Raw genomic sequence first — 12,323 nt, 5'->3', positions numbered from 1 at the left:
AGCAAACTATTAAAATCCCAGGTGCTAAACAAAATAGCAATCAATGTAAAAAACAATTTCAAAATTATAATGAAGATATAACTAAATCTCCTATGGTTCATCCAAGGCAGGTTTCTTCTGTCACTTCAAAAAAAAATGTTCATAAATTATCCCTTTGGTCTTCCATGCATTCAACAACTCAAAAGACCTATCAGGATGGTAGACTTTGGCATTACATGTTAGAATCGGCTTAGAAGCATGATCTTTCACAACCTATCCAATGCTTGCTACTACCATTTGAGAAGAAAGATTCATTAAAGCGAAATCTAAAACCATGAGAGAAAAGAAAACTATTTTTCTAAGATCTAATCTATTTTTTCATTAAAAAAAAAAACCATTGGTTAAAACTACACAATAACATATATGCCCTTTTGTAGAAAAAATTTGTAAACTAATGATATGGTGTTGGTCACTCTTGGAGTAAGGTGAAATCTAGAGTCCAATCCCAATCCAAATGAACCCAAACTTATTAAATATAAAGTGTAATTTATTTTTTTAATTTCTACTATCAAGTTTATTTTTTTGAATTTGTTTATCTTTTTTTTTTTTTTTTTAATTTCAATTTGTACTACCATATACCTTAAAATGATCCTTGAATTTTGAGCCATTGTCTTTGTCTCCGGGATTTTGAAAATCAATGCTCTGTTTATGAATGAGCTTAGACACTAAAACCGATGCTAGCACCATCACACCATGCCAAGTGATGAGGTATGTATTTGCAAAAACTTTTGTTTTGAAGAGAATTTGGTATTTGTTCAATCCAGATATAGCAAGTTTTAGTTCTTAACAGAAGACATGAATTAGAATCAGGTGGTTGAAGACGTTGTGGCTAGAGATATTATTAGAATGAGTTTTAATAAGCCTGAAACCCAAACTATCTTAGCTAACTATAATTATTTAATCTATTTGAGAAATAACTAATATATATATATGTCAAGAAAAATTTAGACCATTAGTGGAATTTGCTGCTTTCCCCCTTTGTTTTTGTTCTAATTTGTATATAAACTAAAAAATGCTTTTATATCTTCATTTTTGTAACTTCAATGATGCTACCATGTTCTACAAAGAACCTACATCTTTCATTTCCTTCTGAAATCTCAGCATTTCAAGTATCTATGTTTTTTATCTTTATTTTTTAAAATGGAAACATTCACATTTTTTACTAGTACTAGTAAACCTAACCTAATTATGTTACTAAACCCCATGTTTGTATGTACAAAATAAAAATGTTGCAAGTGGATAGTATTGTTAAAGAAGCTTAAAATTTTGCAAAAGGAAGACAAGGAAAAGAAGGATGCAATAGACAAATAGAACAAGCTGACTCAGTTTTGTACCAAACTAGAAGCAATTAAAAGAGCTAGGAGACAATGTTCCTAGCTAGACAAGGAGAATGTAGAGGCTAAAGTGAATAATGATGTCAAGGATGCCATTCTGGTGGCTCTACCCAAGCCATTAATGATGCAATGGTTGTCCTGAATCAAGTAATTATGTAACTGGGATAGTCAATGTTGATGTGAATCATGTGACTTTGAATTGGGTTGTCTGTTAGCTTTTTTCGGATTGACCTCTTTGCATGAACGACAACTATTGTTTAGCCTTGAATCATATTAAGAGTTGAGAGAGAACTCTGTGATATAGAGTTATTTGGGTGTAATGGGGTTTGGGTTTGTGAGAGTGGTTCTACACCACCTTTGTACTCTCCATATTTGTTAGTGAAACTTTTTTCTTGTCGTCGCCCGTAGATGCAGGCCAAAGGCCGAACCACGTAAATCTTTAGTGTTCTCTCTTATTTGTGGTTGGCTATTTTTCTTTAGGGATTTTTTTTTCCTTCATAATATTTGTGTGTGAGATCTTTCTAAAGGCATAATATTTTTATAAATAAATCTTATGCAGGAGTGCTATCCGAATAACCTTTCCCGCAATAGTCAATCTATAGCCAGTCCAGCCAACTCAGTGTTGGGTTGCTTTTGGCACTACACTTGGGTCATTTAGATTAAACGGAAAAACAACCAAATGGTGATAATCTAATCAATGCAGATTTTACTGATAGCAAGTAACTCATAGAATTTCTATTCTGACCATGCACACTTGTGTAATTTCTATGTTAGTTTGTACAGCCTATGTTGCTTGTGATTTTGCAAAGTATGGTTATGGTGTGTATATTTTCAATTTGATTTAGAGAATGGTTAATTGTTAATGGCATAAAAGTTGGCAGACGGTTTAGACTCTTCTATGGCTAGTATGTATGTATGTGTGTGTGTGTGTATATATATATATATGCTGAATAATATGAATGGATCCAATAACATTTTGAATGGATGATTTTGAATGGATCCAATAACATTTAGGGCGTTGCCTTCAACAAAAATGATGTAGTCCAAACTCCAAACCAGCATATAATGCACTAGAAACAACCAAGAGTGTCGCTTCGCCTTCAGCCCAAAAAGGATCACCTTTTACATCGATCCCAGGTTCTTAGTCCATGCATGAGTGATAAAATTTACCATATCCCAATAGCTTAAGCTTAAGCTTTTGGGGCAATCAGTAATTTAACACGTTCTTTTTTTCTTTCCACACTATTAATAAATTTACAAAACAAGGACATGAGCTTATAACTTATAAGTTTATTTGTGTACACTAATTAGTAATTTATGATTAGAATGCTACATTTAGATACATAATAATACCCTACTCCCTGTTTAGGTTGCATATATGTAGACACATGTTTAAACAAAATAGATACAACATGTAGCAAACCATTAAAATCCCAGGTGCTAAACAAAATAGCAATCAATGTAAAATATAATTTCAAAATTATAAATAATACATAACTAAATCTCCTATGGTCCATCCAAGGCAGGTTTCTTCTGTAACTTCAAAAAGAAAAAAAGTTAATGGGCAAGCACTGCATTCTATTTCTTGACTATGTTTTAATGCCTCCAAGTGCTTTTGCTTTTTCTCACATGATTTCAAATGCTCCTCTCTTTCCTCAGGTCTGAAAGGATGCAAGCAATGTTTTCCACATGTGGGAACCTTACTAAATGAAAATTAATGGGCAGATATAATGAAATCAAGCTGAGATCAAAAGAGTTACGTTATGTGGAGGATCCTTCCAATCATGTGAAAACTCACAATGCTCCCCTTTCAGACACGCCCCATGAGCAAAGAACTTGCAGAGAACCCTGCAGGAGTAAGAAAAATCAAAGATCATAAAAATTCCAATCATCTTTAACCCCAAAAATAAATAAACCAATTATTAATTTCTATAGAACCCCTACCCCACCCAATTTAGTACTGTTTTTTTAAAGCCAGGTTGATCCAATAAAGAATACTTATCTCAATAATCTAGGATGCATACTAATCTACCAGAAAGGCAGACCATTCTGATATGTGAAACAAAAAGGTGAACGCCGTAGGCCATGCTCACTGGAATGTGGAATGATGGGAGAAGGGGAAGAGAAGAGAAGAAATGATAAGAAATTTTCAGATTTCCAAACTTGTATATCTGAACCCCTATATGCTTGCGTTGGGTTTTTTAATAGCCTAAAAGGGCAACTACTAAACAAATGAACAAACGACGCCGGAATGCAAAGCGTGTTCAGTATGTGGGACTTGTAAACGACGCCATGTGCTTAGAGCACTCACAACAGTGGTTGTATATTGCTATATTGCTATATTTTAGCTTCTCAACCACTAAAACTGATGCTACAGCAGTGGAGCTATAGCAAAATTTTTTTTGCTTCCAGCTACAGTGCACATCTAAAGATAGATGTGCACTGTAGCTCAAAGGTAAAAAAAAAAAATTATTTTATTAAATTTCTCTCTCTCTTTCATTTAAAAAATGTTTTCTCTTTCTTTCTTTTTCTCACTCTCTCCGGCTTCTCTTCCTTCTTCGTTTTTCCTTCTGTCTCTCTCTCTTTTTCTTTTTTTTCTTTTTTTTTTCTCTCCCTCATCTACTCTCTGCTTTGCCGGCCTGTTCTTCACCGACCTGTTCTTCGCCGGTCCTCGCCGACCTGTTCTTCGCCGACTTGTTCTTCGCCAATCTTCGCCGACCTGTTCTTCGCTTGTTCGTCGCCGGTCTTCGTCGACCTGTTCTTCGCCTGTTCTTCACCTGTTCGTCGCCGATCTTCGCCGACCTGTTCTTCGCCTGTTCGTCGCCGGTCTTCGCCGACCTGTTCTTCGCCGATCTTCGCCAACCTGTTCTTCGCCTGTTCTTCGCCGATCTTCGCCGACTTGTGGTGTTTTTTTGTTTTGTGGGTGTATTATTTTAGTGTAATAGAAATATTATTTTATTGTGATGTTTATATTATTTTAGTGTGTTGAAAGCTAAAATAGATCCACTGCTGCATCATGTTTTGTAAAATATATAGGTAAAATAGATAAAGTAACTTTTTGTAGAGCTAAATTGCTAAAATTTTAGCTCCACTGCTGTGGATGCTCTTAAAAAAGCTTATACTGTTAATCTTTATCTCATTCTAAAAAAAAATAAAATCTTTATCTCTATATATTAAGTGTTTGTTTGGCAACGTCCACATTTTGGACATTTGCGTTTTAGGCGTTTTTATTTTTATTTTTTTTTAACCAGCACTTAATGCACTGTTCATGGGACGTGAACAGTATATTTAGGCCAATGAACAATAGTGAACAGTAATAAACAGTAACAAGAAATTATTTTTTTTATTATTTTTAGTTTTCAACAAAATGAGCGGTATCCAAACACATACTAAGAGGATTCAGAAAGTTAGTTATGTTTTCAGAAAATGTCAAAAATACCCCTAAGCTAATTAGATGATCTTTATTTTTAAAAAAATAAAATATATGGTTAAAATTGTAATTCAGCAAAATCTATTAAAAAAAAAAAATACCAGAGAAACTTATTTTCCTAAAAATTACCACTTTCTTTTTAAATATATCTCACCCAAGCGGGATATATTTTTTCTTAAAAACTTGCTCGCACTAAACTTAGGAGTTTACTCTATTTCAAATCCTAAATTTTAATCTCTTAAAAATCCCTTTCTATGTAACCTTACTAATAATAGAAAAATTCAAAAGGAAAAATTACATTAAATTCAAAAGAAAAAAGAGTCTTATCGCACATGTGATGAGACTAGTAATAATTTAACTATTAGTTGACTAATTAGAGATAGAAACTTTGGATCAATTATTTGATACTATGATATATAAACAATGCTTAAAAGCCAATATAGGTGTCCATTATTCCGATATTGGTGTCCTACAAGGTCGTGTGGGATGAAAATGGCAATGTGAAGCTTGAGTGTCCGGCCATAGGCAAGCAATTTGCAGCTGAGGAGATTTCTGCACAGGTATTAAGGAAGCTTGTGGAGGATGCATCCAAATTTCTAAATGATGAGGTAAGTAAAGTAGTGATCACAGTACACTGATATATTGGACGCGTGTCCATAATTAAACTCATGTCTGAATTTCAACGTGTCTAGTACACTGATATATTGGACACAAGCATAAAATGTAAATCATTTTGAAAAGAGTGGCAACGAGAGACAATGTAGACTTTCACTGTTGGAGTGGAGAGGCTTGGGTTATAAGTTACAATCTCTAAACTTATTTCGTTACAGGCTATGACACACTCCCAACAATGAAGCATTAAAATGTTAAACCAGTAAAAATGGTCTTATTATGGTAATGGTCCATATCTTCATTTTGAAGTATCACGCTACAAATTTGAACGTGGAAAAAATTATATGGATGTATTATTGTGTAACAATTTTTTGGGGAGAATGGAAAATGATTATATAATTAAAAACCCCAAAACAAGATGCGGGTTACCTACATCTAGACAAAAGAACCCTATGAAGTTTCACTATTTCCTAAGATTGGCTTTGCGCTTTTCTCGCACAATTTAGATAAAGGACGAAAAGGCCACCCAAAATGCCCCTCACAAATTGCAAATACTAATCCGTGAAAAATTAATTTTATTAAATCTATATCGTCATCACTTTTTTGAGTCATGGGGCTAAGCTATGTTTTTATTTAAAAACACATACATTAATTGTTAAGGGTTAATATCTTGTTGGCAATTTTAATGCGCAAAGTTTGAATTAGAACGAATCATATTAATTTTTTTAATTTCCCTTTCACTTTTTGCATATCATCATGCATTCTCAATCTAATGTACCAATTATATTATACTGTACTATTATTAGTATTAATATATCTCCATTAGAAGGTATGTAATTGTATTATGTCAGTGGTTCATTCTTTATACTCTAATTTTTATTTTTATTTTATTTTACTTCTTACTTCTTTCAATTTTTCTAGCTTGCGATATTTAAGTTGAATGTAACTACTAAAAGAAATTTCTTTTGCATATGGGCTTAAATTTTCAAGAATTGTTTTTTAGTGGAAATTGGAAAATCTTAGCTGAAAGAACATTATTAACTCATATTTCTTGAATAAAAAGGCTTAATTTCTTTCAATTTGTAGGTCAGGTTGGATTAGATTTGTAGTATATATTTTCAACTTAATCAGACATTTGAGTTGAGAAATCTCCATGGTCCAAGCTAATCCAATCCATGTTACCTTTAAAAGCAACCCAACCTGGGTGAATTGGGTTAGTCTCACCTGTGAGACCTAATAAAAATAATTAGGTTTTTATTCAACAATTTTTTTCTTTTAATTAATTAATAATTACAACAATTGAGCCTAATATATTCCAATTTCTTCAAAACTAAGTCTAAAAAAGTACCAAAATAAATTAAACTATTTCACTCTAAAGCTTAAACTAAATCCCAAAATCCAGAATAAATCAAACTAATAAATTAAAAAAATACATTTTTTAAAACTATTAATAATATTGATTGGGTTAGATTACTTGGGTTAAAAATCTTACTAATCCAAATCCAAGATATTGGGTTGGGCCAAATTAGCCAAGTTGTTGGGTTGAACGAACCCTTCACATTCTCTAGTTCTCTTTTACTACTATGATCTAATGACCAAGAGATTTTCTATTTTCAATCTAAAAAAAAAAAAAAAAGATTTTCTATTTTTTTTTTAATCTTTATTCATCCCATTCCTTGAACCATGTCACACATGCGAAACGAGAATACTAGAAATAGTTCAAAGTCCCAAGCTTTCGACTTTCTAGGCGCTTCCTTATTGTTCCTTCCAAAAAATCCACACCTTCTACACAGTCTCAGCGAGTGACAGAACTAAGCAAACTCAGAGCATTCCGGAAGTGCCCACATGGATATCTCGCTGTTATTACAAAACCCAAAACACTCTTTGCATTATCACACAAACACAAAAAGTTGAAGTCTTTGCAAATTGCAAACCCAAAATGGCAACTTTAACACCAACCCATATCCACTTCTATCCTTCATGTTCCCATAAGCCAAGAAAAACACTTGGTGTACCATAACCAGCTCAAGAAACTTGTTCTTGGGTCAGCAACCAAAAACGAAATGGAGTAGTTGTAGTTGTAGTAGTAGGAGGAGGAGAAATGGGAACAACAATGTGGCGGTGTGTGAGAAAGTGGTTGGTATTGACTTGGGAACAACTAACAGTGCAGTGGCAGCCATGGAAGGTGGGAAGCCAACGATTGTGACTAATGCTGAGGGGCAGAGAACGACACCATCTGTGGTGGCGTACACTAAGAATGGTGACAAGCTTGTTGGGCAAATTGCTAAGAGACAAGCTGTGGTGAATCCTGAGAACACTTTCTTTTCTGTGAAAAAGGTTTATTGGGAGGAAAATGTCTGAAGTTGATGAGGTTGGTAAATTTATCACTTTTGTTATAAGTTTATACTGTAAAGTTAGTATTTTAACTTGCCCATTTGTAAATTGGAGGCAGAATTTGTAGATTAGAGACAGAATTTGTATTTGGATTAGTGTTCACTAGAGCTTATAATGTGAATTTTAATGATCTTTCAACTATTAGTGTGCTATTTGGAGACAGGAGCTTAGGATTGCTTTGTTGGATACCATGACTTGTTCTGGTATTGTTTGATCAAAACCCAATTTTTAGATTAATCTTGAATGGTTTTTTTTTTTTTTTTTGAATCAAGCATATATTATTATTATAAATGACTGTAAGTTTAATAATTTAAATACTAGTAGATTATAGATAAGATTTGAATTTGGATTAGATGTTGCTTGTTATGCAATCATAATAAACTATCACTTAAATGGTAAATTTTGATAATGTTGTATTCTTATAACCATTAGTATGCTATCACATGTTCAGATATCATGATAGACAATGTTTAATAAAATCATTTAATTATTAGTATGTTGGAGATAATTTGAATTTGGATCATCTGATGTCTCATATCATGAGAAACTATTACTTATTGAAAAAGCTTAAATTGTTAATCTTTATAATATTTTAACTAGTAGTTAACTAATTAGAGATTGGAATTTTGGATCAATTGTTTGATACTATGATAAATTAGTGTGAATTTAATCATTTAACCATTATTCCAATATAGGTGCCATACAAGGTCATGCGGGACGAAAATGGTAATGTGAAGCTCGAGTGTCCGGCCATAGACAAGCAATTTGCAGCTGAGGAGATTTCTGCACAAGTATTGAGGAAGTTTGTGGAGGATGCATCCAAGTTTCTGAATGATAGGGTGAGTAAAGCAGTGATCACAGTGCCAGCATACTTCAATGATTCGCAGAGGACAGCTACGAAAGATGCAGGTCGCATTGCAGGGTTAGACGTCCTGCGAATAATCAATGAACCTACTGCTGCTTCGCTTGCTTATGGGTTTGAGAAGAAAAAGAATGAGACCATTCTGGTTTTTGACCTTGGAGGTGGTGCTTTTGACGTTTCAGGTATGCCAATTGCTTTGTTACTCCTCTTATTGGATTCTTGTTGTTGTTGTTGTTGTTGTTGTTGTTGTTGTTATTGTTATTGTTGTTATTATTGTTATGTTATTGGTAAGTTAAGTGCACACCCAGTTGAAAAATCTCACCCGTAGCTGTTATTGTTGTTCTTATTGTTGTTATTGCTGTTGTTGTTATTATTATTATTATTATTATTATTATTATTATTGTTATTGTTATTATTGTTGTTATTGTTGTTCTTATTGTTGTTATTATTGTTATTATTATTATGTTATTGGTAAGTTAAGTGCACACCCAGTTGAAAAATCTCACCCGTAGCCCTTTTTATGAGAGGAGTAAGACAGAGTTCATGACTTTTTTCTTCTCTCCTGCTAATTGACCTCATATGTTTGTTTTTACTTATTTTGTACAAAATTTTCCCAGTGGATTGTAGTCAGGCTGTTCCATTTGCACATGCAAAGTAGAATCTTTTGGGTTATCCCCTATGTATTAGCTCTGGTCACTGCCTCAAATGCCTGTTAAATTGGAGGTTTACAAGTTACAAGTCACTCATTCAATGTGTTATAATTCAATGAGTTTGACAAATATTAATGTTTGAAATTCTTCCCAGCTTGACTATCTGAGAGCTGGGGGTATGCAATAACACAAATGAGATGACTACATGTGTGAGTGATTCCTCCACATTGTGGTGTGCCTTCTATTCTTGTGTCTATTCCTATCTGTGTTAGGTATTAGATAACATGGATGCATTGTTGATAACTTACATGCTTGACCATAGGTTAACAATAACAGATTTCCTCTCGTTCACTCTCTTTATTCATTTGTTCTTTGGGGGATGATAAGATCTTTATCCAAATCAGAGGAATTCTTCAGGGCAGATGACAGAGAACTAGCAGCTTTGCTGCAAACTATTCCTTAAAATTTAGGTACAGCTCCTTTGGTGTTGTACATTGGGTTCCTCAATGCAGTTCAGCTTGATGACTACATTGACCACTTGGGACTTCCAAAAATAGAATGAGCCCCTTTGGGACTTATGGCCTGTTTGGATGGAGGGGGGAAGAAGGGGAGTAGAGTAGTGTTGACTAACTAATTTTGTGTTAAATCTACTCTGCTCTACTCTACTCTCCCTCCCTCTCCCTTAATCCAAACGGACCATTATTGTTGATAAAGAGCAACTAGCAGCTTGGCTGTTAGCAAAAGAACCAATTAAAGCTTCCGTCATCCTCTACAAATTACACACACACACACACACACACACACACACACACACACATATTATATATATTTTTGACACAACCAAATTGCAAAAAACAAACCAGGACCAATCAAAAATAATCAGCATGCCTCAAATTTTCTCATGAATTGAGTCAGGACTTCTCTCAATAGCATTTTGGGATTTTTGGGCAATGATTTGAACGTTTTAATTGATTTTGCTATGCCCTTTAATGTAATTTGAAATCAAGCATTTTTTTTTTTATAGGAGAAATTTCTGAAATGGATTTCTTGTACAGGAACTTCTTGGTGTTAGTGTCTTTAGATAAATGTTGGCCAATCTTTACAAGGCATAGTCATTTTTTCTAGTTTGTGGGATTATACCGTTGCATGAAATATAGCTCAGGTTCAGATGTTGTTCTTTCAGCTGCAGTTTAGAAGCTCTATTTATAGTGTTGTAAAAGGTTTTACCTATCTTGTTGCATTGGCATCTGCTCCCCAACTGTAATTTTAAGTATTATATAAAGGTATTATGTTAGGGAAGATTGCCAAAAAGGAATCGAGGAAAGTCTTAGACTCTTAGGAATACATATGAAACAAATTAACAAGCACAAGGTGGTAATGTGACAATCCATACATGTGTCAATGAGCATCTGGGAAGCACGGGTGCAGCGTTTGGGCCGCCGCACCCGCGTCCGACGCGGGGACGCGCGCCGCTGCCTGCGCGTCCATGCCATGTTGGACATTAAAAAAATAATTTTTTCGGCGCGATACGCGCCGATTCGGGCCGACACACGCGAAATCGGGCCGATTTGCGCCGATTCGGCCAGAATCGGTCCGTATCGGGCGCAACACCAATACCGGCTGATACTGGCGAAATCGGCCGTTACGGCCAAAATTCTTAAAAAAAAAAAAAAAAAAAAAGTGCAAACGGTGCGTTTGGAAAAAAACAAAAACCCTATAGCTCTCAGCCAAAACTCTCATTTCTCTTCAATTTTCAGTTTTTCACTCAGTCCGCTTCTGCTCTTAGCCGACCCAGCCCTCTGCCTCTTCAATCTTCATTTTCTTGCGCCTCTCTCCCACTCTCTGCCTTCACTCTTCAACTAGGCTCTCTCCCATTCTCTACCTTCACTCTTCAGCTGTGCTAGTCTCATTTTTCAGCGCTCCACTTCGTCTCTCTTGCTCTCCGTCTCCTCTCACTGTCAGGTATCATAGCTCTCACACTCACACTCTTAGTTAATTGTTAATAGATGATTTTTTATTTAGTTAATAATTATTATTACTCATTGTGATTTGTGATTGTGTTGTGAATCTGTGATGAGCTGAATTTTTTATTTTTTTTTATTTTATTTTTTGTGAGTCTTGTGACACTAGCTGATTTTTTGTGAGTCTTCGAACATCATGGAATGTTTATATAATGGAGTTGTATTCTAGTTATTATTTACTATTGTTCTTAAATTTGGTATATGTTTATGTAATGTGAAAAAAGTATGTTTAGCAATATATTAAAAATATAAATAAAAATATTTTTAATAATTTTTTAATCGCCGCACCCGCCGCACCTGCACCCTACTTTTTCAAAAATTGGCGAGTCCCGCACCTGCTCCCGCACCTACACCCAAATCTCAAAACGCACCCATGCTTCATAGATGAGCATTTAGTGAACATGTATTTTGTGATTCCTGAGATTCAATCTTCCAAAAGCAGTTTTATAGATTAAAAGAGTGACTTGGACCTTGTGATTTTGAAACATCTGATCTCTTAAAAGGTTTTTGATTTAACACAACAGTAGTTAGGTAGCATACAATCATTTGAACACTATGCCCTTTCACTACTTTTACCTTTTTTTTACCATTGCTATTGAATCCCGGTCCTTTAATTCAATTAAACAGCATGTATAAGAGATAGTTTTACCAGAATTATGAAAATATGGACTATAGTTTTCTAAAAATAGCACACTAATACTCATCAGATGTGATCTTTCACTTGTTTTCTTTTGGTGCACAAGGAAATTGGTAGTCAATGGTTGTTGTGGTCTGTTATGTTTTAAATCTGCAGTTCTTGAGGTTGGAGATGGAGTATTTGAGGTACTTTCTACATCACATGACACTCGTCTAGGAGGAGATGATTTTGACAAGGTTTGAACAAGACAAATGGATAGAGCTTTGTTATTCTTTGTTTTTTGGTCTGTTAGTCGTTACTAATATTACACGTTTGTGTTCTATAATTTTAAACAGAAAATAGTT

General features: G+C 34.3%; 1 pseudogene; it reads left to right on the top strand.

Moving 5' to 3' along the window:
• The first annotated feature begins 7,069 nt into the window (after positions 1-7,069).
• On the top strand, positions 7,070-12,221 carry LOC142617003 (stromal 70 kDa heat shock-related protein, chloroplastic-like; annotated as a pseudogene).
• Positions 12,222-12,323: the final 102 nt, after the last annotated feature.

This window comes from Castanea sativa, chromosome 11 (assembly GCF_040712315.1).
Source record: "Castanea sativa cultivar Marrone di Chiusa Pesio chromosome 11, ASM4071231v1".
Lineage (NCBI taxonomy): Eukaryota > Viridiplantae > Streptophyta > Magnoliopsida > Fagales > Fagaceae > Castanea > Castanea sativa.
This window is presented reverse-complemented; position numbering and strand designations above follow the sequence as displayed.